This window comes from Peromyscus leucopus, chromosome 1 (assembly GCF_004664715.2).
Source record: "Peromyscus leucopus breed LL Stock chromosome 1, UCI_PerLeu_2.1, whole genome shotgun sequence".
NCBI classification, from domain to species: Eukaryota; Metazoa; Chordata; class Mammalia; order Rodentia; family Cricetidae; genus Peromyscus; species Peromyscus leucopus.
This window is the reverse complement of record NC_051063.1, coordinates 60,173,241-60,199,075: the sequence shown is the minus strand read 5'-3', so window position 1 is coordinate 60,199,075 and position 25,835 is coordinate 60,173,241. Positions and strand designations below refer to the sequence as shown.

The window sequence follows — 25,835 nt, the reverse complement described above, 5'->3', positions numbered from 1 at the left end:
GCTGAGGTCACGCACAAATCTGTGTTAGCTGTGACTCTATAAATAGGAGGAGAGTCCTTGCCCGCTCCTGTGTCGTAAGGGCAAGTCACCAAGCCTTTGTGTGGTATTGGCTAGCATGAGGTGTGTTGTGGGTAGCTAAGAGTTGGTTGGTTGTGTTCATTGGATGATTGATGGTCTTTAAGGACCACAGAGCATGGGGCAAGAGGCAAGGGAAAGAAAGGGGCTGGAGTGGGCAGGGAGGACTCTGCGATGTCCAGAGTTTTGAAAACTGACTTTGGTTCATACCCAGAAGCGGGATGACGTCTGATCATTTGAGGAACTTCCTCGTGTGCTAGCATTGGTGCCTGTGAGTTTCACCTGCAGTTGTATGTGCCAGTGAGATAGTTGAATCCCGGTGCTTCAGGGCATCCTGCCTGTTTGCGGGTGTAGGTGTTGCTTTTGATCTTGCTGTGCGAGCGAACTTGTTACTCTTTGGAAGCAGGGTGAATGAAAGAACATGCAGTAGGTTGGAAAGAGCATTTTTAGTGATCTGATGGACCCAAACGGGCCTCATTGGCACTTTTCCTTCCCCCGTGTTCATGCTGAGTCTTGCCTCAAGTGTGTCAGAACTCACACGAGGGTGGAGATAATGAACAGGAGCACCTCACCAGCCAATGATGTCTCCACCTCCTGGGCGACCTCAATGCACATCCGTGCTATGAAAGAGGAAACCCTCGCCTGTCCCAGGTGACATGGCCCTTGAAGGCTTTACTCTGTGTTCCACTTCAGCTGCCTGTGGTTGTTTCTATCTGTGACATTGTTCCTGTCGCTCTGGAGTTTGTCCGCACTGGTAAGGGGGTGACAGGAATGGAGAGAGAGGAGAACATAACTGTTAGGGCGGGAGGCAGGTAAGGAGTCATGTGTGGTTCTCATACCATTATTGAAAGGCACTTTAAACTAGTCTTGACCTCTCAGAGCCTGGTTTGAGTGAGGCCCGAGCTGATCCAGGTTCCCGTGTGTTGGAGCAGTTGGAATCTCTTCCAGAATGGAGAAGCTGGAGCTGGCTGTAACTCCTTGAGTTCATGGGGTTTGTAACCCTCCTGGAAATGCAGACTAGGTTGAATCATCTTCTGTAGGATGCGGTTGTGACGCAAACCCTCTTCCTGTGTGTGAGAGACACTAGAGACAGAGGGGGCGTGGCCTGGGTTGGGGCTCTGAGTGCTGTGTGGGTGGCCCTGTGATGGCAGAGAGGGGGCTCCAGGAGATTGAGATGGGTTTAAATAATAAATGAGGGCTGCAGATGTCCGCGTACCCCCTGATGTTCAGTTCATTTGACTGTTTCCATGATAAACTAGTCAATAAAAGAAGCCTGGGCCTCTGAGGTGGGAGTGCCTGGGGCAGCACTTTTTTCTGGGGATGCCCTGAATACCACCCCCACAATTTTCTGTCCGCATAGCACTTGCTTTGACTTTTTAAAAACCTCTGATAAGCAAATCGCTTTGCCTTTTGGGAACAGGCATTTTGTTCTGGTGGCTTCTTAGTCCCAGGATTTTAGGTTTGTCTGGCTTAGCCCCCAAGGCCTGGTAGGTCTGTGTGTGGGTCTGTGATTTTGTGCATGGCCTATGGAAGGACTTAGCATGTCATGGTCCCACAAGGCTGCTTATCAGAATCAGGCACTGATGACAGGGCTGTGGGGTGCAGAGGGATGGGGAACAGCCTCCCCCTCTTCTACTTCCCAGGCTGCCTGGGGCGGAACTCAGAATTTCTTGTCAGGTGCCTGGATTTAAGTCTACCCCTCCCCCATGTGTTGTTTCCTTGGCTGCTGGCTTTTGCCACTGGGATATTAAAATCATTTATAAGCCCTTACACAGGCGTGTGCTTCCCAGGGGACAGCTTCTCTGTATTTTCAGTGGATGGCTTTCCATCTTGGAGGGATTGTTTTTAAAAAGCTTTATATGTTCCCTTATGAGTCTGTGTGGGGTGAAGCTGTTCCCGAGAGCACCCTATGAAGCCTGGGGTGTCTGTGGGCAAAGCTACCCTAAATACCAGTGTGTGGCCCTCATCCACTGTGTTTCCCTTGGCAAGTCTTCTCTGGGCTGCCCGAGAGAATCTGCAGAGTATGTCAGACTTCGTGCTTTCTCTCTAAAGTTTCATGCTGTGGTTTGAACCTCAGGACTGGGGGCAGGGCGGGGGCACTTTTGAAGTGAGGGCTGACTTTTAACATCTCAAGTACCCACAGAGCTCCACTACTCTTTCTCCAGCTCAGTCAGATTCCCCGGACATTGTCATCGTGCCTGGGGCCGAAGCCCACAGTGAAGGACTTCCTGTTGCACAGGATTTTCTCTGGTCTCTACCTTATAAAATTTCTTTCTCTCCTGATAAAGTGTTAGGGGGAGGGTTGTTTTGTTTTATTTTGTTTTCCTGTTGTTTTGATAACTACACTTCTCCCCCAAAACAATCATAAGGTTGGAGTAAAGTCCTGTCAACCTTTTAAAATCTTTTAATATTTATACACACATACACACACACACACACACACACACACACACACACACACTCACTCACTCACTCACCATAGTGTGCATGTGGAGGTTAGATCTTACAGGGTTCAGTTGTCTCCTCCCACCATGTAGGCTCCAGAGATCAACTCAGGTTCTCAGATTTGGTAACGACTGCTCTACTTGCTGAGTCTTCTTCCCAGCCCCATCAATAAGCTGTCTTGAAGTCAGGGATGGAAAAACAGAAGACCCCCCAGCGTCAACACGAGACCGTAGCTCTCTTAAAGAGATCAGCTCAGCTCAGAGTGAGGGTGTGTGTGAGCTCCATGCTTGAGGAGTGAATGTATGCCCACACACTCATCCGTCACTGAACACAGGGATGTGGCCACAGGACCCCAGTGGACCAAGGTTGGAAGATACTCTGGCTTCTTGTAGAAAGTGGTCCAGGGCTGATGGAGAACTCACTCGGCTCTTCTGGGATGTGAGAAGAGCTCTCCATGCTTACACTACACAGTAAAGGCTTTGTCATGGCTGTTAGACTTAATCACCTAGGAAATCATGACAAGGAGAAACATCTGGACGTGCTTAGGATAAGCAGTGGCTTTGTTTTTGTTTTTGTTTTTAAGCCTTTTCCGTCCATGATGGTAGAGTTTGTGGAAACGGAGCCCTGTGCTAGAGCACCTATGGCGGTGTCTCCAAGTGTTCCTCCTTAAGAGTCATTTCAGCCAGCCTAGTGACAATGGCCAGGAAGGTATTCAGAGGACATGGAGTGGCTGGAAAAATGCTCTTTCTGTGCAGGTTGGGTGAGAGGTTGGAAACTCCAACAGCCAAGAAAGCCGTGGAAAGATGTGCCTGGCTGGCCCAAGGATGAGCGGGAGAGGAGAAACAGGCTGTCATTGTAGTGTCCTGCAGGCTGGCAGGCTCATCATCCTCTGAGACTTGGCTGGCATTGCAGTCACCAAAAATGCCTGTTTATGACACAAGGCCTGGTCCCAGCCCCAGCCTGCTAGGCCAGAACCACAAGTGGGAGTTTGGGCACAGCACGTTTTAAATGCTGTGCAAGGGGCCAGGGAGATGGGGCCATCAGGAGAGTGCTGGGCAAACATGTGGACCTGAGTTCAGATCCCCAACACCTATGTAAAAAATGGGGTGCAGAGGCATGCATCTAATCACAGCACTGGGGAGTTGGAGACAGTAGAGTCCCAGGGCTCACTGGCCAGTCGGTCTAGACAAATCAGAAAGCTCCAGGCTCAGTGAAAGACTGTCTGGAAAAACAATGTGGAAAATACCAGAGAAATATATTCAGCATCAACCTCTGACCTCTACACACATGCTCATACACATGTCCACACACATGAGATAGAAAGCTGTAGTCATACCATGATAGCAGATGAGACAGTGGCCCTCTAGCTTAGGCAGAGTGGGTGCTTGAGGCTCTTACCTTGGCTTGCTTGCAAATCTCCTTTGCACATGCAGAAGCCGAAGTGTCCTTAGGGCCAACGTGGCGTTTTCCCCATAGGCTCCATACTTGAAAACAAGTTTTATTTCTTGATCTAAAATACCCCATGTCTTACAAGTAGCCCTTAAGCCAACTTATCAGAAAAAAAAAACACAGTAAACAAACAGTGTCTGCCGCAAGTGCCAACCAAGGCCCGTGTTATTATATACTGCCATTAAGGTGTACCAGTCTGTCATGCCTGCCCTGCTCTAGTGTGTACAGAATTTTTAAGATGGGCTCTACAGTCGTTGTTGTGTTGTAGATGAGGAAAGTAAGGTGTGGAGAACTTGGGTAACTTCCCACAGTCACAGTTTGACACTGTGAGCCTCTCCACTCTGCCCAGGCTGCCTGACTAGGTGCCCTTCACTTCCTAGCACTGAGACCCACACACTCGGCTTCCACCTGTGCATAGGGCAGGAAGCAAGGCAAAGAGCGTTCACCTGTTTTGTTTTGTTTTGTTTTTTCAAATAGCAACCGCTTTTTAGAACCATCATACCTGTTGCTAGTGACGACACATCCGTATTGTTAGAGCAAAGCACAGAGTGCTGGGAATTCTGGGGAGGTCAACATGACAGCTGTTACAGGAAGCAGAGAACCGAGCGGGTAATTTCACATCTAGGATTCCATCCTTGGGGAATTGTGTCGAAAGCAAGCAGCAATCACAGCATGCAAATAAAATAATAAGAGACTGGGAAGGAGGGACAGTCAACATCTGCTGTGGCTTCATGAGGGAGCCTTTCACAAATCCCTACAAGGAGTCCTCCATGCCCATGGACTATAGGGCAGCTCTTTTTATTGAACAAGACAGAGTCAAAGTCATCTGCACAATCCCATCTACAGGCAGGTAGACAGCAGCCCTTGCCCTCCACCACCACCACACACACACACACACACACACACCCGTGATAGAATAACACCCTCCACTTGCTTCAGACTTTTCTATTTCTCAGCTTTTCTGCAGTATTCGTGTGTGTGTGTGTGTGTGTGTGTGTGTGTGTGTGTGTGTGTGTCCATTCATTTTGCAAATGGAACATTCCTTCGAAGGTTATGGAGCACTGTGGAGTGGTGTCCTGGCCTCCTGGGCCAAGGTGGCATGCATCCAGGAGAGGGTTTTCTGGTGTTAGTAATTGTCCCTGGGGCCTTCCCTCACCAGCCAGCCAGCCGGTACTGGGCTGTGAAGACTCCTATGGTTTTTGTGATTGTTTTCTTAGCCCTGAAGTGGCCGATCTCGTTTTTGTGTTAATTTCCCTAAATAGGTTTTCCCTTGCAATTAAAGCAGGCGGCAATATCCTTCATCCTCGAACAGCCACGCTGCAGATCGCTAATTACCTTTTCCTCATATTAAACACTTGCACTGGAGATGCCTGGAACCGTTTTTTTTTATAATCTCGGTTTGTATTGAAGCGAAAACGTGAAGAGGGATGTCCCGGTGTTCTCCGAGACTGTTTGAGTATGTCGTAAAAGCTTTCTTAGTCAGGTCCTTAAAGACAAGACCCATCTCACACGCGTCCACCCAAGCCATTGCTTCCAACCCAGCTGGAGTTATGGCAGCTACTGCTCCCTCCAAGGCTTCATCCCCCTGCCTCAGACCTCAGCAAGGCTTGCGGGAAAGGCAGCCAAGACCAATCTGTCCTAGTCATCCATTGGGAGAATTATTCATAAACATGTGAGGGGGTTCTGCTTCAGTGGAAACAGGGGTAATACTGAGAACTAAGTCACCCGAGATAAACTGTGTTACCCTGAGCTCTCCAAGGAAGACTGGGGGTCAGAAGTGCTGGGCACAAAGCTAACATTTTTCAGTATCAGCTGGTGAATGTCTTGTCCTTCTGCCTCATTAACATTCTTGACTCAGAACAGAAGACTGGAAAACATTTGCCAAACAAATAATAATACTATAATGATGGCGGGTGATTACACATTGGCAATGTAATGGCAATGATTGGCAATGACCCCTTCAGACGGGCACCATTGTACAATGGTAAATATAGCATCAAGTGCTGAACACACAAGCCAGGCTAGATGCTGTTCAATATAAGATCCTGTTATAGCCATCCCAAGCCCCTGATAGGCAAACATGGCTTAGGCCTCTGCGCCATGAGCCCTCACCACCCCGCAAAGTCTCGCCCTGGCATGGGCCTGACTTTCAGGTAATCTTGGGAGTTTCCATTTGCCGGTGTACTCTAACCTCTAGGGTTGAGGCAGAGCCTTTCTGTGGCTTCCCCCAGTGCCAGATTCGCTCAGGTCCAGACAGCAGCCTCACTTCTCAATTCACACCTCTCTATATATATCTTGTCTTTTAGGATATCACCAGAAACAATCATATGCCCACTGGTGACCCCAATGGCCAGTGTAGGAATCCTAGCCTCTCTGCCTCCTCCCAGACCTTTATATCTTACTCCAATAGTGCCCATGGGTATTCAGTTCATTGAGATGGGCAAGGCACCGGCAGATGCTAGCAGGAGCTGGGGCTGAATTCCTGGCCTGGTGCTGTGTTTGTGTTTGGGATGTCACCTTTGGTTCACATCAGAGATGGGCAGTGGCATCTGAGTCTCTCTCTTTAAGTGTGGAACGTTTCTGTTCCCACAGAGCTGTAACTTCTGGCCAAGTTCTTGAGGTCTGCTTTCAGGGGATCACAGCATTAGAAATCTTTGCCATTCTAGGACCACAGCCACTAGAGTGAGATCCCCAAGGCTGTTGACACTGGGGTTTGACTCTTGAGGCTTTAAAATAGATGCTCCTCTGAGGGGAGCCCTTGGGCATCTGGGAATCCAGATTCTCTCTATATATACACCCTAGACCATACACCCTGGAAAACTGATAGCTTCACCTTCCATAGTGACTGAGAACAGGTGGTTTGGGCTCAAAAGCAGTAAAGAGATCCTGCAGAAAAGGCGGATGCAGGCTGCTTCACTGTAGCAGGTCTGAAGGCTTGACTCTTTCATTGTGAGGTTCTAATTTGAAGCATCAGTGATTTCAATTTCAAGCTAAAAAAAGATCCCGAATCACTTCAGGGGTCCATGGCTGCTGTGCTCAGACTCTGTGGGATTGGCAGATGGCAGTGCACTGAGTTGGAGAGAGACAGAGAGGAGCCATGGTCAAGGGCACAGGTTGTGCAGCCAACCCAGGTTTGAGTTCAGGCTCTGCCTACTCTTAGTTGTGTGAAGTTGGGCACATCACTCACCTTAGGGGCTTTCAGTTTCTTACCTGTAAATAAAGACACATCCGAAGCTTGGGGCACAGCTCCTGACATCGTGGACGCTCAGCAAATGTTGGGAAAAATGACATCTGGAGCTCAATTCATTGATTCATTTCTGTAGCTGATAAATGGGTACCGCAGGAGGCACTGGGCTAGAGGAAAAACGGGAATTAGCTGCAGCTTCTTGGGAGCTCACAGTCTAGAGGGGGAACAAAAAGAGAATACATGCCAGGGGAAAGAACTTTGAAAGAGATGGTGTTGCTTTGGCGTATAGGAAGGGTCTCCATAACAGTGTGGAGGGGGAGGGCTTGAGCAAAAACTTAGAGGGCCAGTCACATTCAGGGTGAATGTGGGACGTGGACAGCTTTGGTGGTGCTGACAATGGCTGAGGCTGGGGCATGGAGGGCTTAGATGGTCTGGTTGAGCAGGTACAGCTGTGTGGTGCTGAGCAGTGTCAGGGAGTGCAGGAAGGAGGGCCAGGCAGGCAGCAACAAACCGCTTGAAAGCAGAAGCTCTGTCTGTGGTGGTTCCAGAACACGCTTTTCTCTGTCCGTGGTGCTGAAACAGGATCCTTGTATTTCAGCGATTCTCAGCCCTCCTTCCCCACCCTGAGTCCTTGGCCTGTCCAGGCATGGGAGCTCATTACTTTGAGACAAGGCCCATCTGCTTGGTAGAGAATTCTCTTCCGTGAGGATGGGTAGAGGATCGGTGTGGCAGAGCATCTGTGGCGTCCTGTGCTTTGTTCCCGCCTTCGCCTTGTTGCTAAGGTCTCAGCTCACGTGCCAAACTCCCAAACATGCCTTCCCAGGACCATCTGGCTGCCCCTGACTCTCACGCTCATGCGGCATGCTTCCGTCACTGTCAGAATCATCTCCGGTGTTGGGTGGTTGACTTACATCCATTTCCCTTGTACAGTGTTGCTCCCTGTGGGTCAGACAGGCCGCCAGCACGGCACCTGTCACAAAGCAGAGATCTTAAAATGTGAATCTGGTGGTGGTCAGCCTTGAGAATCTTTCACTACCATCTTTCAGATCATAAAACTGAGCCTCAGGAAAACTGCCTGCCTGGGGCCTCACAGGAGGTTTGAGTCTTGGCAGTCTGCAAAGCATGGCTCTCTTTTTGTGTCTGGTCAGTACCCTGGCTAAGTCCTGAGTCATGGGGTTGCATCTTATTTCCATCCATCTCTTTCTGAGGCTATCTCTACCCTGCCCAGACTACAAAAGATGAGGTCCTAAAGAGGCAGATGAATATCCAGATTGGAAGTTTGAGGCACAGGGTCCTCTGATGCACCCATTGACTAACCCCAGAAGGAGAACACAGGGTCCTTTCTGCCATCCATCCATCCTACCCAGCTGCCCGTCTCCCAGAGTGCCTGGCAGGCATCTTGTTAGCATTGATTTGTTTCTGTCTGTGGTGCCCTTTTGTGCTAGGGAGTTTTATGATCCAAGTGGTTAGGTTGGTAAATGAACTGAAGGAAGGGTGTGGGTTAAATGCCCTGTAGGACTATAATTGATGGGGCTCATCGGCCCTGGGAGTTAGTGTGTGCACACATCAACACTAGTAGAATTGAGATGAGAAGGAAGGAGAGATGGGGTGTGGAAAGCCACTGTGTGGGGCTGTGGGATTCTGATAATGGCCTCTGCAATTTAGTTCCCCCGATCAGCCATTCACTATCAAAATCACTACTTTCCTCCAACCAGACTGCCCTGGGGCGGGGCAGGGCAAGGTGAGAGAGAGTGGGAACATAGGAACCTCCATCTGTACAATGAGGGCACACAGGGCAAAAAGAGCTATTACTATTATAGGTTGTTGTTGTTTTCCATGGGAAGGGCAAGCATTGCCTAGCCAGGCCAGGCACATACATCTGTCAGGGAGTTTCCCAAAGTGACAAACCGTGGGGTGTGATCTCTCTCATAAACTGTGGGCATCACATGAGCAGAGCCCAACTCATTCTGACTGCCCTGTGCTATGTCCTAGGCATGGGGGATAGGCTGAAGAAAAAGGTAATTGGTCTTTGAGATGACCAGAAGTCCATGCTACAGGCAGCCAGGACTAAGCTGATTCCTAGGCCTGGGCATGACAGTTCTGGGCAGGCCAGTGTCTGGTAGATGCCTGGCTCCCAACACAGTAACTCTGGTTTCTGGTATTCCTAGACAGACATTCCTCCCCAGCACCATTCTGGTAATTTCTGGTATGGTCCTCATCACAGCTGATCCATGCATTGCTAACTCATTGAACCCTCCCCAAACTGCAGTCTCCAGTTCCCCAAAAAACTGGAGTAGAATGGGGTTGAGAAAGCAGCCTCTGGGTCACAGAGCTTCGGAGTGGCAGAGCTGGGATTCTCAGCTGACCTGGTCCCTTTACCAGGCTCTAGCCATTGCACATTCCAGTCCCTCTGCCATTGTGGTGAGACCTTAGTCCCATTATTGTTGTCATTCCCTGTCTCCTGGGGGACTCTTGCTAGTTCCTCACCTGTTCCTACAGTCTGTGCTGCATCTGCAGCTCCAGGGAGAAATGCCCTGTCCTAAAAGCTGACCCTTGCCTTAGCCCACAGGACCCTAAGGGTCCAGCCTCAGAAGGATTAACCTCTCACTCTTCTTCACCTACCTTGGCTTGATCCATTGCCTTTTTGCTAGTCCAATGATATAACTCTGCCTCTAGTTTTTCCCACGTTCCTTCCCTCCCCCTGAGACACACCTTTCTTTTGCTCACCATTGTTCCCTTTTTCATGGTTCACTTTCCCCAAATTTCTCCTGGCCTCCTTACCTGAATGGCATGGACCTCCCCAGCATCCTGCCTCTACGAGGGATGCATCTCATCTTAGCATTACCACTTGTTGCATTTGCATCGCATGTCGACTTAATGGTGAGTCTCTCTCACCAGAACCCGAGCCTATCAGAAACTGATGGCCTCCGTCCCAGACTGTCAGTCACACAGATGACACAGCAGTCAGCCATAATCAGGATCTCTGGAGACCTTGGATCCTTTCCTGCCAGAGAGGTAGTTGCTTCTTCCCAGACTCACACACTCCAAGAGTACCAGGAACCCCAGGGACCCACAAACAGCAGTCCAGCCCAGTCTAGCAGTGTCTAGTGCTCTACTCCACACCCATCACAGTCCTTGGAGTTTTAAGAGAATGTGTGTGCTGATCTCCTCAAAGATATTCGAGATTTTGTTAAAAATTCCACCCCCACTCTGACTGGTAATTGGCTTTCATTTGCACTCCTTCATCTTGGCTTGAGTAAGTCATGATCTACACACGCAAAAAAAAAAAAAGAAGAAGAAGAAAAAAGAAGCCAGTGAGACAAGCAGGTGACAGGACCACCCAGAGTGGAGGTTGTGCCACACAGTGAGGGTCACAGGCTGTCTTTATGGTCTCATCTGTCTGGTAGCAATGCATATCATCAGGCGTACACAGACATCAACATTTAAGTGTTATCTTTTTTCCCTGTGCTAAAATTTACATGCCAGGGCTGGAGAGTGCCTACTGCTCTTGCAGAGGACCCAAGCTCAGGTCCCAGCACCCACATCAAGTAGCTCACAACTGCCTATTACACCAGCTCCAGGGGAGCTAATGCTTTGGGCACCTGTGCTCACACATGCACAAATCTCCATACACATATACACATAAATAGTTTTCTAAATTAAAACACACATGCCATGAGCATTAGCTTTTGCATCTTAAAGCATACAACTCAATATCCTTTAATTTTTAAATCTCATTTAATAATTAATTAATTAGTTAGTTGTACATGGGGGGATTCTGTACCCCATCGTACACATGGAAGTTGGAAGGCAGCTCTTGGGAGTTGCTTCTCTCCTCCTGCCATATGGGTTTCAGGAATTGAACTCAGTCTTGGTAGCAAGTCCCTTTGCCCTTTTGGCCATTCTTGCCAGCCTTCTGCTAGGGATGTCTTTCTGTATGCTGTGAATGTGTTGCTCTGGTTGATTGATAAATAAAATGCTGATTGGCCATTAGCCAGGCAGTAAGTATAGTATAGGCAGGATGAGCAGAGAGGAGAATGCTGGGAAGTAGAAGGCTGAGTCGGGAGATGCTGCCAGCCACTGTTATGAGAAGAAGCAAGATGTAAAGTACTGGTAAGCCACAAGCCATGTGGCAACTTATAGATTAATATAAATGAGTTCATTTAAGATCTAAGAACTAGATAGCAAGAAGCCTGACGTGGCCATACAATTTATAAGTAATATAAGTCTCTGTGTGTTAACTTGGGTCTGAGCGGCTGCAGGAGCCAGGTGGGCACAGGATTACATCAGCTACAGCCTTCAGTGGCATTCTCGTTCAACATGCCACACTGTAATTCCAGAACATTTTTATCACCCTGGAGGGCAAATCCTGTTCCTGTTAGCCATCAACCTTTGTCTTCATGTCATCCCTCAAAAATGGTTGCTTCTACTTCCTGTTTCTGGGAGGCAGGTAGTTCTACTCTAACATTTCAGAACATCAGGACAAGGCAATGTAAAGCCTTCAAGTGTTTTCACTTGGCAGAATCCAGAATGACCTGGGAGATGGGCATCTGGGTGTGACTGTGGGAGATTATTGGAACCACTGCCTGGGCATGGAATCCCAGGCTGTATGAGATGGGGAAAATAAACTGAGCACTAGCAAGCATGAATTCCTTGCTTTCTGTTTCCTGAGTGTTCATGGGATATAACCAGCTCCCTCGGGCTCTTAGGAAATGCCCACCACTGCCCTGCACCTGTGACTTCCCAGCCATGATGGCTGTAACCTACAACTTTGAGTCAAAATAAACCCTTTCTCCTTGGGCTGCTCTATCAAGGTATTTTATCACAGTAACACAAGAAACGAAGACCCATCACAGCACCATTGTTGATCATTAGTTCATCCATGCTATATCATGTATTGGTACTTTGTGCCTTTTGTAGGTAAATGAACTCCATGGTGTGGCCTGATCACATCAACAGTACCTATTCATTTTTCAGGGGGATTGGAGGTCATCTCCACTTCTGGCTTGTATACATAAAGTTGCTACTGTGGTTTGTAGCTTCCCTTCAAAATTCACATGCTGGAGACTAGGGAGATGGCTCAGTGGGTAAGAGCACTCACTGAGGACCTGAGTTTGGATCCCAACACGAATCTAAAAAGCCATGTGTGACCTATAACCTCAGCACTGTGGAAGACAGAGAGGTGGAGATCTTTGAGACTTGATGATCACTAGCCTAGCTCCAGGTTCAGTGGGAGACCCTGTCTCATGGGGATAAAGTACAAAATGAAAGATCAGGATGGCAAATATCCTCCTCTAGCCTATGCCTGCCCATGCAAACCCACAAGCATATGTGTGGACATGGACACATGTGCATGCACACACAGACACACACACACACACAGAGACACACACACACACACACACACACACACACACACACACACACACACACACACAAGGAAAGGATTCCTTTGTTGGAAACATGATCCTGGAATCTATACTGTTATGTTTTGGGTGTGAAATGTGCATGACACTTGCCACCCAGCCAGTGGTGCTGTTTGGGGAGGCTATGGAGCCCTTAGAAACTCACTGGAAGAAGCAGGACTCCGGAGAGAGGGACTTGAGACTGTCTTGCTGTCCCATCTCTGTGTCATGGTCAGTGGAGATGTAAAGCAGCTACTGCACATCTTATCTTTACAGAGCCACCAAGCTTTCCCACCATAATGGATGGGAATTTTCTCAAACCATGAGCCAAATAACTTTTCTCCCTTAATTGCTCCCATCGGGTATTTGACCACAGTGATGAGAAAAGTAACGGGCGCACGTATGCTGATGGTTTTAAGAGGCGGGGCCTTTGGGAAGTCAATAGGATTAAATGAGGACACAAGGGCGGTGTTCATAGTGGCCTTTGTAGCTTTAGATGAAGAGAAAACAAACAGATCTGAGCTGGCGCACTGGTTCGGCCTCACTACCACATAGTGACCCATCCCACTCCTTCAACCAGATGTCAGCAGGTGCTGGCTCCATGCTGCTTGGATCCTCAATCTCCAAAAACCATGAGTCACATAAACATCCATCCACTATGAATTACTTGGGCCCAGGTACTTTGTCATCACATGTGAAAATGGACCAAGTGTCAGGCGGCGGCACACGCCTTTAATCCCAGCACTCGGGAGGCAGAGACAGGTGGGTCTCTGTGAGTTTGAGGCCAGCCTGGTCTACAGAGAGGTCTACAGAGAGATCCAGGACAGGTTCAAAAGCAAAAAAAAAAAAAAAAGAGAGAGCGAGAGAGAGAGGGAGGGAGGGAGGGAGGGAGGGAGGGAGGGAGGGAGGAAGGAAGGAAGGAAGGAAGGAAGGAAGGAAGGAAGGAAGGGAGGGAGGGAGGAAGGAAGAAAAATGGAGCAAGTTGGCTTCTGGCAGCATTTGTACACAAGCTTCTGTCTGTTGGGGTTCACACCTAATGAGTTGAGTTGCTAGATCAGATGGCCAGTCTGTGTTCATCTGAGCAGCAGTGTTCACTGTCCACTTAGGAAATACCCACCACTGCCCCTCGTGGGCAGAAGCAATGGTAATGCAAAAGAAATGAAGCCTGACCCACAGAGGCCAAGGTCATCACATCACAATCTCAACTGTCTTGCAACATGGCACTGACTTCAAAAAAACCATCATCTGCAAGGACACACTGTTAACTAAAATGTCTGTGTCTCCTGAGCGCTATCTGTGAAGCAAACAGCTTTTTTGGAATTTTACCTTCACAAACTCACATGTTCGATTTAGTTAAAATATTTCTGTCAGTACCCTTTTCAATATGAAGAGACTGAGATACAGAGGGTATTGACTTTCCCACAGGGGTACAGATCGTGAGTACAGAGCTCAGGCATCCCTGGCAGGTGGTGTCCCAGAGCTTCACCTGGAATGGAGCTGGAAAACACAGATCAGGACACGGGGAGGTACTGACTCAGCAGATTGAACATCCTTGAAAAGATCAGCATGGACAGTGTCATCCAGCTCTGGCCCCAAGAACAGGCCAGATGAGAAGCCACCAGGGCTTCTAAGGATTATTCTCGCATCCTTCCACTCCAGGTCTGGCTGAGTGCACTTCCATGTCCGAGGGTTGGATGCTCTTCTCTTGGTCCATGAGGTCTGCTGACTGAAGTCGAATACAGTGATCCTTGGAGCCCTGACTCATCCAGCAAAAGTTAAGCTCCTCAGTTGTGGCCCAAGACCAGCCCAACATCTTTCTTGGCCCTAAGATAAAAGGGCTACACATCTGGGATCCAAAAAGATCTCCATGTGGCACATATAGAGAATGAAGGGAAGTGCTCAGTGAGGATGTGTTGAAAGTGGTGCATCTGTTCACCCAGTTTCCATCCATCTACCCACCCCATCCATCCATTCACCCATCTTCATCCATCCATCATCCATCCATCCATCCATCCATGAATCTACCCATCTATCCATCAATCCACATATTCACTCATCTATCCACACATGCTCCCATCCATCTACCCATCCATTATCCCTCCATCCATCTACACAAACATCTATTCATCCATCCACTCATTCATCTCTCTATCCTCCAATCCACCCATCAATCTACCTAGAATCCATCTCACCCATCATTCATTCATTCATCCATCCACCTACCCACCATCCATGCATCCATTTAGTCAGTCAGTTGGGGATGTAACTTACTGGTTCATAACCACCCTCCTTTTTTACCTGATAAAGAGGAGGGAGCCTTAGCCAATGTAGTATATTTGTGGTGCAGATACTCAAGAAGGAAAGAGAGAAACAAGAAAGATGGGAGTTAGGCAGAAATTGATAAAGGAACAGCAGAAAAGCCTGAAAACAGATCGTCTATGTGCCAGTTGTGGAGAGTGAAGCCCTCAAGAGATGGTACGCACACCTGGCCAGATCCCCATCAGCAGCCATGAAATGCCACTAGAGACTGGAAGCCTAATTACTCTCTCCTTGGTGCCTGGACCTTAGTTCTCTGGAACTCCTTTTCAGGGAAGACTGCACTACATGGGGCCATGGTGTACATCTGGGTTATATGTCTGTAGCCATATGGAGCAGCTTCTATGTAGACTCGGTGCTTGGGCTTGTAGCTGATAAAGCAGGTGTGAGTGAGACCTGCAGCCCATGTCCCTGTCTCCTCCACACCCAGGGCTCAAGGATTTCCAAAGTAGTGCAAGAGTAAAAGGAGAAAATGTGGAGTCGAGGGACACAGGGACACAGGGACATAGTCACACGGGGGAGGCCCAGAAGATTCTGTGCATTGACGAGCGAGCTGTAGCTACTGGGTGCACAGTGTTGATGGTAGACAGCCTGCTTGGGCACCTGGGATGGGACAGACTTGGGGGAAGGGCTGGCAGTGCCTCTGACCAGCTGGCCATGCAGAGCCAGGCACGTCAGACAACCAGATGGACCTTTCTCATCCTGCCCGGAAGAGAAAAGCATTCCAGCCCAGGAACATGGTGGGCCATGACAGCAACTGGCAGAGAATGTAAAAGCCTCCAAATATGGGAAATCAGAGTGCTTTTCGTCATGTCTGGCCACTGCTGTGCAAGATGTTGGGGTCCACAGAGTGCTGGGGATAATGGCAGTGCATGTTTCTATCACTGTTCTGCATGCTGTTGTATGCCGATTGTGCTAGCATCTTCCTGCCCCCAAAGGCTCCAGGAGGGAACCTGAGGATGAGCATGACATGGTCAGGAGTTGCAAGGTGGTAAGGCAGTGATGGGGCAGTACTCCAACCCACATCAACACTGGATGCACAGTTCTTGAGCATGATTGTTCCAGGGCATCAAAGATGTCAGGAACTCTTGGATCCTGGCTGCCCTGGGTTGGGGGTCCCAGCCCAGCTCACTCTGCCTGGCCTCAGCCTTCCAGGCTTCTTTCCACAAAACAGAAGTGTTGGTCGGTCACTCGGTCAGTCACAGCATGTGAGGTGACTCAGCCTGCAGGCCTGGTGGCAGGCAGCGCCACCTCCAAGCCATGGCACACGCCTCATTACCTTCATTTGGTTAGCATAGCAATTCGGCCACTGCGGCACCCACATGGGGTGGGCAGTGATTTGTTTTAATTCCTGTGTTTGCCTGACCTCATCTGCTCCGGGAAGAAATCTTATTTATTGTCAGTTAACGTTCCCTGAGTGGTTTTGATGAGCCTTCCAGATAGAAAGGCCTGAGCTGTCCTTCCGTTGGGTCCTTTTCCCTAGAGAGCAGGCTGAAGGCCCCGAGGCCATCCCTGTGCCAAGCCTATGTCCTCCCTTCATGGCGCAGAATTCTGGCCTCTGGCAGCAAGCTTACATGGGCCCTGCCACCATTCATGATGGTCATGATCTTTTGGTTAATTGCAGGCATGTCCATCATCCTTGATGAGTTCTCTGTCTTTCGTGTGTGTGTGTGTGTGTGTGTGTGTGTGTGTGTGTGTGTGTGTGTGTGTGTGTACACAGTGGGGGTCTTACAAGAAGGTGGGCGGGAGCAGTTGTCTGTTGGGCACTTGAACAAGAAGAAAATAATGAGGCTGGAAATAAACGTTGGTGGGTAAAAGGCTTGCCATGCAAACTGAGGAATTGAGTTCAGATCCCCAGAACGAACCTCTGTCACAATCTGGCTGTGGCTCTCTGTAATCCCAGCACTCTGGCAGTGAGATGGGAGGTGGAGACAGGAGGATGCCCATGAACCTTAGCCAGCTAGATTGGTGCTCACAACAGTAAGCAAGAGACCTTGCTTCGAGCAAGGCAGAAGATGCCAGAGGTTGTCATTTGACCACACACGTCATGGCCTGTGTTTTCACACACACACACACACACACACACACACACACACACACACACACACACGCTACAGAGAGAGAGGATTTTTGTTTTTTGTATTTTGTTTAAAAAAAGGGAAGGATAAGGAAAAGTAGATGGGAATAAAGTGACTTGAACAAACTTGGACTCTGATACCAAGGGAGATCTGACAGGCAGGTTGGAGAAGGCCTTCCATGGTGGTTTCTCTCCTGGCTCTGCCCAGATCAGCACTGATCCTGAGAACAGATGTGTCCTTACACCTTTATCTTCAGGGACACTGCTCCCAAGGTAGAAGTTGCCATGCAGGAGGCAGCTAACCTGACCCTGAAACAGGGTCCCTTTCTGTTCTTGTCACCAACCCCCTAAGGGGTCAGGGCTAGGAAGCATGGGGAGTGTGGGGTTGTTGAACAGAACCTAAAGTGGCCATGTCGGGTTAACAGGATCTTGCTGTAGCCCAGGCTGACCTAGAAATCGCTCCTGCCACAGCCTCTCAGGTACTGGGATTATAGACGTAAACTTCCAGCCCCCAGGGCTTTGTCTTTAGACCTCCATATTTAGGGTCTCCATCTGTTTGTTCATCTCTGAAACAAGCTTGGAGCCCACCCCCACACCATGCTCTGTACTTGAGTCTAGACTGGGGCTCAGAGCATCTGCCACAGCCCTCCTGACTACCAGCGTCCCCTTCCTCCACCTCCGGCCTGGAATCTGTGTTCTATTTAATCAGAGCGCACACAGTGGCCATTTTGCCATTCATTGTCTGTTGGTCTCCCCACTGGACCATGAGCTCTGAGAGAGCGGGACTGGGCCTTTGTTGCTCACCAGCAACACAATGCGAATAGCAGACAGAGAACTGGTGTTCAATAGGTCTTTGTTAAGTGAATAATGCCACCTAGGAGGATTCCTAAACTGCCCCTACCCCGTGTGTGTGTGTGTGTGTGTGTGTGTGTGTGTGTGTGTGTGTGTGTGTGTGTGTGTGTGTGTGTTCCACCATTTGAAACAGGGTCTTTTATTGTTTGGCCATTGTGGATGACAAGCTAGTTGGCCTATGAGTTTCCAGGGATTCTCCTGCCTCCCATCATATGGTATGGCACTGGAATTACAGGCACACAGTGTCCAACTTCCTCTTGGCTCTGGGGATCCAAACTCAGTTCCTCACGTGGATTTGACAAGCATTCCCCCGACCCTGAGCCATTCCCCAGACTCAGACAGAAGTTTCTAAGATGGGAGAGAGGAAAGACAGAAAGGAAGTGGCCCCCAGGCAGCAGTAGGCAGCTGCTGTGTTGGGATTGTATTCATGCTTTCTTCAAAAGTTTGCAAAAGGCTGCTGCCCACACTCTCACGTGACTGAGGAGAGCTCTGACGCAGTTCAACACAAAATGGTAAACTTCAAATATTATGAGAGATTTGGTGATTTTTTTTTTCCCAGAGTGAACACTTAATCACAATAGCAAATGGCTGGAAGACAGCATAAATACTAGGGAGAAATTCTAGAAGGCAACTGGGTGTGGCAACTCCCAGCATTTGGGAGACTGAGGCAGGAGGATTGCCATGAGTTCAAGGCCAGCCTAGGATGCATAGTAAGGTTTAGATTATGGGGTTACCTTGAATCAGGAGGCAGGAAGAGAGTGAGTGAACAGGGACCTGGCTCTCTCTCTCTCTCTCTCTCCCTCCCCTCCCCTAAGTTACCCCTTTTCCTTTTATATATCATATATCATATATCATATATATATATATATATATATCATGAGATATATACATATACATATATATTATCTAACACGGTGGCCTAGGAAATCACAGCTCTCAACTGAGGGGTCACCACTGCTCACTGGTCACACAGCTTCCTCTTGCTGTTCTCCACGTCTGTCTGGTGCTACAAGAAGTCCAGCATGCACTTCCTTGATGTTATTTCTCAGTAGAGGCTGAGGAGGATGAAGGATGGTGGTGACTGGTGAAGTCCATGTCAGTGGGCATGAAGAACTCCAGGTTAAACACAAGGTGGGGCACTTCTCAAGCTAGCATGGACGTGGCGGGGGCACATCTTGAGCTTGTGTGGGCTTGGGAGACATGTCTCCCTCTAGTGTGTACACCAAGGGTACACCTTACTGCACCCACAGTGCGGTTAGCCAGCCTCCTAAGCCACACTGAGCCACTGCTCCACCCACAAAAGCAGCTTCCTCTGGGATCCATCATTGTGGACCCTGTTCCACCCACAGTCACGGCTAAGTGGACCTTTGTCACTGCCTAGCTGCTTTATCCTCTGGGACTCAATCTCCAACCAGCTCTGCAAGCATAGATTGGAATTCAGATGGAATGGGAAATCCATTACTAGCCCAGGGGCACTGTTAAGGAAGGAGGCTTGTCCCTTCTTGCAGGGTCAAGGATCTTGCAGGATCCTTCCTTCTTCTTCCACCTGGAGGTCTCCCAGCTCCCCTTGGCTTGTGGCCACATTACTTTCCTCTCTGCTTCTGTCTTCATGGGCTGCTCCTCTGTGTCAGGGCCTCACATGTCCCTCTGCCCTTCTCAAATGTACACTTGGTGGTGGACTTAGAGAGTAGGCAGGATGACCTTCCCAGGGTGACTTTCCCACATCTAGGTGCTTAGTTCATTAGCATAAAAGACTTTTTATCCTAGTAAAGTCTCATAGACAGATTCCAAAGATCAGGACATCATGTGTCTCTTTTAGGCTACCAGCTTTTTGCTAGACATATTTCCCAGGCCCTCCTCTGAGCCCTAACCCCAACCTCAGTGGCCAGCAGGGGCCACTGACCCTCAAGATGATACAGGATCTGTCCCTCTCTGGATCTGGGTCTCCAGACCCTTTGCTGAGCCATCCCCACTGACCTCCGTACCCCAGGCAGTGGAACTAGACTGAGAGATCAGAGGCTGAAGAATATCCAGAGGCTCTTGAGGGCAGACGGGCTGACAGGATGCCCTGGTCCCAGGCTGCTACTCTGCATCCCCCCTCCCAGAATCATGCTAGAGACTGCCTAGGGGTGCCCATCCCCACAGCTCAGGCCTCAAGTCAATGAGTTGTAAGAAGAGCCAAATAGAAATGAATTTAGGACCAGACAAAATCCAGACCCTCCATGTTACAGGCTGGCTGTTGTGTCCTCCCCCAGATCCGTGTGTGCAAACCTGTTCCTACAGGATGGTAGGCAGGCTCTTGGAGGGTATCAGGGCATAGGAGCATCTCTCAAGAATGGGACTGCTACATTTATGAAAGGACCCTAAGGGCTGGAGAGATGGCTCAGAGGCTAAGAACACTGACTGCTCTTGCAGAGGACCAAGGTTCAATTCCCAGCACTCACATGGCAACTCACAACTGCCTGTAACCCCAATTTCAGGAGACCTGATGCCTTCTTCTGGCCTCTGTGTGATACACATACATATGTGCAGGCAAAACGCCTATACACATAAAATTTTAAAAGTAAAAAAAACCACCGCAGAGATATTCCCTTCTGCTGGATGAGGATAGAGCAGGGGGCGTGGTTGTGAAGTGGCCATGGGTGGGGGGCTCTCCACCTCTAAGTCATCCAGCAGGTCTAGACTCAGCCTGTAAGACAACCCCTGTTCTTTAGCCACCCAGAATTGGGGTGTTGCAGTGACAGCCAGTATGGACCATGGCTTCTTCTCCAAGGCTGATCACAGCCTGAAGCTGCCCTCTGGGTCCCCAGAACAGAGACTTGTGGGTACCCTGAGGAACCCCAAGCTCAGGCAGCTCCTTGTGGCAGCCTATGCCAGCTCTGGGGACCTCACCATGTCAGTAATATATGCTCATCTTTTTAAGTGAAGTCTGAATAGGAATTTTTCTAGGAAGTTTTCCTACTGGGAATTAAGTGTTTTTTTGTTTGTTTGTTTGTTGTTGTTGTTGTTTTTCTTTTTCTTTTTTTTTTTTTCTTTTTTGGTTTTTCGAGACAGGATTTCTCTGTGTAGCTTTGCACCTTTCCTGGATCTTGCTCTGTAGACCAGGCTGGCCTCGAATTCACAGAGATCCGACTGCCTCTGCCTCCCAAGTGCTGGGATTAAAGGTGTGCGCCACCACCGCCCAGCCAAGAATTTTTTTTTTTTAATTACTGTACAAGTAACCCTTAAGCAGACTAAACGAGGCTGGGCCACATTGGCCCCTGATCTAATGGTGCATCTGAGCATAGTCATGGCCCTGCTTCTCTGCAACAGTGACTCATCCTTTGCTTTAATACAAAGGAAGCGGGATTGGGAGGAAGAAGGGCAGCATCTGGTGGGGCTGGGGTCCCAGCACTGTAGGGTGGTGATCCAGCACCATCTCCCCTGGTGCGTGGGTGGCCACGTAAGCCCCGTGTTAGCTCAATGCCCAATGCCCGGGCGGGTTCTCGGTGACAAAATGTTTCCCTCCTCACCAGCTCTGAGAGTTGCGTTTCCTGGCAGTGCGTGCTTCCTGCCTTCAGCAATGCTCTTGTTCTGCGCCAGGCCCGTTCCCCCCTGGGTCTGGGCACATAAGCTCCAGCTCAGAGCAGTGCAGCGAAGATTAGTGTATTTACCAGATTAGAGGATCAACTGCTTTGCAGGAGAAAATTAGCCCCAATTTGCTGTGTGTCTCACAGCCCACTGTGGGCTGCTGGCCGTCCTGAGGATCCCCAGCCATGCCCTTCCTCCAAGGCTGGCAGCAGATCCCAGGAGCAGGGGCTGCCCCACACAGGCCTGGAGGGCGAGCACTGGAGAGCCATAGTGGATGCTGTGTGAATGGCCAGCAGCTGCAGACCCCAAACAGGGCTCAAGCCTGCACACAGCAGACTGCCTCGTCAGCTAAAGATAGCTGAACACCACAGCAGTGACTCACTGGGACCACACTAGACTCAGCAGAGTTTAGGGTTCATAAAGTGAAGGAGTCTGATGCTTGTCTGTTTTGCAGAGCTGTTGGAAACTCGGTTGCAGGGGACCTGGGGCTGTTGCAGGGCTTCCCAGGGCGATGGCATAGCATGCTCATATGCCCTGTGTCCCTTCTTCCTGGCCTTATGTGCTTTAAACAGTAGTGTCCTCCCTGCAGTGGCCTCTCCCTAACAGGCTGGCTGAGTTCCCTCCTGAATGCATCTGTCCTATGTCAGCTCCTGGGCTACATACCTGGCTATATTCTGGGGCTACCGTGCTCTGGCTAGAAATGTGAGAGACCTCCAGGTACCAGGAACAGGGGTCTGTTTCTTAGCTGTGAACAGCAAGGATTCTCACAAGGGCACTGGCATCCAGTCATGCCACCTGCAAACTCTCATGGTTATCTGGCTCGTGGGCTTGAGTGTAGACCATCTACTAGATATCTGTGTTCTTGCCCCTTTCAAGGAACACAGCTGAAAGTGAGAGAAGACCCAGGCTGCTGGAACTGTGCTGGGAAGAGGGAAGCCAGCACATGCCGCTGTAGGGCTCATAATACAAAAGGAAACCTGTGTGTGCGTGCACGCGCGCGCACACACACACACACACACACACACACACGGACACACGGACACACACACGGACACACACACATGGACACACACACACGGACACACATGCACAGGCATATACAGGTGTGCACATATTCACAGACACACATGCACATATACATATACACGTATGTCAACACACAAACATTACTGAAGTAGAAGAACAATGGCCACCTGAAGATCTTAGCCCCTGAAGCCTATAAGCCAGGCCTTATGGGGTGGTTGGGTCTTTGCAGGGGAGCTAAGGATTGACCCATGAAGAAGGTTCTGGAGTTTCCACTTGGGCCTGAAATGTTAGGTGTTGTGGAGGAAATCATGGGAAATTTGATATACATGAGGGAAGAAGCCATGTGGCTATAGAGATGACAATGGGAACCATGAGGCCATGAGCCAGGGATCACCCAGAGCCACCAGGAGCTAGGAAAGCAAGAAGGAGCCTCCTGGGGCCTTTGGAGGTGCATAGCCCCTCCCACACTTGGGTATCTGACTCCTGTGAGGAAAAAAAAAATCTGCTTTTACCTTGGGTGTCTCTGGGTCCGGGCTGCCTGTTGGAAATGCCACCCACTCTGAAAGCTCCCTGCTCCAGTAAACCTCTCTGGAATGCCCTCAGATATTGTTACACCTAGCTACCTTCCAGAATGTTCTCACCTTCCCACATGCCCCGATTCAATACCAATTCCATACCCCCTTCCCAGTTCCAAGCATCCTTTCTCTCTCTCCAACACTAGAAGATCTCAACCCCAAAGGCTGGAAGCCAACCTAATGAGGGGGATGGGTCTTTGCAGGGTTCTAGAATTATAACAGCTCCAGGGACCTCACATGTATGGGTCATGTGGCATGTGGCCTTTCCTGCCTGACTCATTTTGCTGAACATAGCATTACTCAGAGCCACCTCAGCTACTGCAGGTGTCAGAGCCCTGTCCTTCCCAAGGCAGGACCCCATTCCATCACAGGGGTGGGTGGCTATATACACCCATCCACTTGCCTGTGGCACTTGGTCACACTACCTTAGACTGTTGGGACTGAAGCGGCTGTGAGCCAAGCATGCAGACTGCTCCTGGAGACCCTGGCTGCAGTTCCAGGGCGTCTAGGCACCCTCGTGGGGACTCTTTAGGAAAGTGCTCCACTGTTCCCAGGAGTCGTGCATGGGTTCTGTCTTTTTCGTATCCTGCCTGATGCAGGCTGCTTCCCGATGCACTCCCAGCTCCTCGGGGTTTACATTTCCTTGGATGCTGTGGGAGCTGTGCATATTCTTGTGTGCTTCTTGGCTGTGTGTACCTTCTCTGGAGCCATGTCAGTCTTTGCCCTCATTTGTGTGTATGTGTGTCTATGATCCATGTACACATGTGTGTGCACCTGTGTGCATGCAGAGACCAGAGGAAGCCATTGGATGTCCTCCTGCTCTATCACTCTACCTATCCCCTTGAGTCAGGGTCTGTCACTAAACCTGCTGCTGCTGCTGCTCACTGTGTTGGGGTTATGGGTACTCACAATGCCTGGGTTTGCTTGTTTTTTTAATGTGGATGTTGGGATTTGAACCCAGTTCCTCATGCGTGTACAGCAAACACTCTCAGCCACTGAGCTCTCCCCCCAGCCCTCTCTGCCCAGTTTCGGATCAGGTTTCTTTTTGTGGTGGTGGGTGGTCCATTTGCCAGCCTCTTTGCTGGTTCTAAATATGAACCTTCTGGTATATGTAATTTGCAAGTGTTTCCTCGGAATCTGCTGGGCCACCTTTCACCCCACTGATTGCACCCTTGGTGCACAGAAGCTTTAATTCTCACAGCGTCTAATTCATGTTCTACTTTTGTTGGCCCACCTGTCACTGTCAGGTCCAAGAAGCCACCACACCCATCAGTCCCTCTTCACTTAAAGTGTTTCAAATTATGTTTGTTTATTTTGTGTGTCTGTGCACAAGTGAGCATGCACCGTGCACTTGGGTGTGACACCACATGTGTGTGGAGGTCTGGGTACAGCTTTCAGTCGCCAGTTCTCCTTTTCCACCAAATGTGGGACCCAAGAATCAAACTCAGGTCGTCAGATTTGGCAGCGAGTGCCTTTACACCATCTTGCCAGCTCTCCTCCCTTCTTCAGCCCATTGCAGACGTCCCCTTGCTTCCATTCTGGTCTTTAGTGTCTCTCCGAAGCATGCATGGGACCCAGTGCCACTGGCCTTCATAAACATCGAGCAATAGTCCCTTGCTCGGATCTAAGGCTCATCCATCCTCACACATTCCTGATGGTCTCATCGTCCGTTCATGGTGGCGACTTTGGTCTGAGACCCAGGTCTCACAGCCACACTGCCTTGAGCATACCTGATCTCATCTGATCTGGGACCCAACATGACAGAACTGTCCTCAAGTGTCTCTCCATCTGAGCCATCCCCATCTTCATCCTTCTACTGTGTGTTGCAGTGCCGGACTGGGTCTCAGGAAAGCTGCCCCTGTCTGTGAATGAGGGGAGCTTTAGCAAGCCCATCCCATCAGGTACTCAGAGATCAGCATAGTAAGCCCCAGCTGCCACTCACTGAGGGATCTCTCTGTGGAGGATGATCTCTGCCAGTGTGGAAGAATCCACAGTGGCAGTCTAGTGATGCCATCCTGACTCTGGTCTCCCTATACTACTGTGAGCTGGGCTCCTGAGCAGTTACCCAGAAGTACTTGCACAGGGGGGAGGGGTAGAGCCCCTGCTTTATTCTCCCCTTGCTTTTATAAATTTTCCTGGGAGAAATTGACACTTGCAGGCTCTCCACGGATGACCATTGGACTTACCAGGAAGTGAGACATTCCTCCTGCCCACCCTCGTATGTATCACTATGGAACTGGGGTCCTTAAATGATGACTGTGTCTAAATCAGTTGTAGACATCTCTCTGAGGCCTGACTGCCCCCTAGCACACTGGCAACGCCCCCCTTGTGGCCAGGTGTGGGGAGCCCACAGCTTCTGTGGACTGTTTCTTTCTGTCCCCCACTCAGCTACCTTCTATTTTAGTGACTTGTCTGTTTGTTGCGACAAAATGCTGGAGAAACACAACTTAACGGAGAAAGGGTTTCTGATTCACAGTCTGAGGGCACAGCCCACGATGGTGGGGAAGGCATGGTGTTAGGCGCGTGAGGCAGATGGTCATGTTGTGTCCACAGTCAGGAAGCAGAGAGAGATGAACGCTGGTGTTCAGCTCATCTTCTCCTTTTTTCCAGTCTGGGATCCCAGCCCATGGGATGATGCCATCCATATTTGTGGTGGGTCTTCCACCTCAGTTAACCCAGTCTCAAGCCTTCTTCACAGACATGCGCAGAGGTCTCTTCCCATGGTCATTCCAGATCCCATCTAGGTAACAGTCACAACTATCACTCCTTCCAAATCAGCACTATTGATATATCTCCTTTCAAAAACTTCTGAAGCTCTGATGTCCATTCCCTCTTCCCCCTGGTTGGTCACTGTGGTA

General features: G+C 49.6%; 1 protein-coding gene across 7 annotated transcripts in view; it reads left to right on the top strand.

Annotated features, from left to right (window-relative positions):
- Nucleotides 1-25,835, top strand: part of Shank2 (SH3 and multiple ankyrin repeat domains 2) — a 471,427-nt gene that overhangs the window by 332,565 nt on the left and 113,027 nt on the right. The window lies entirely within an intron of this gene.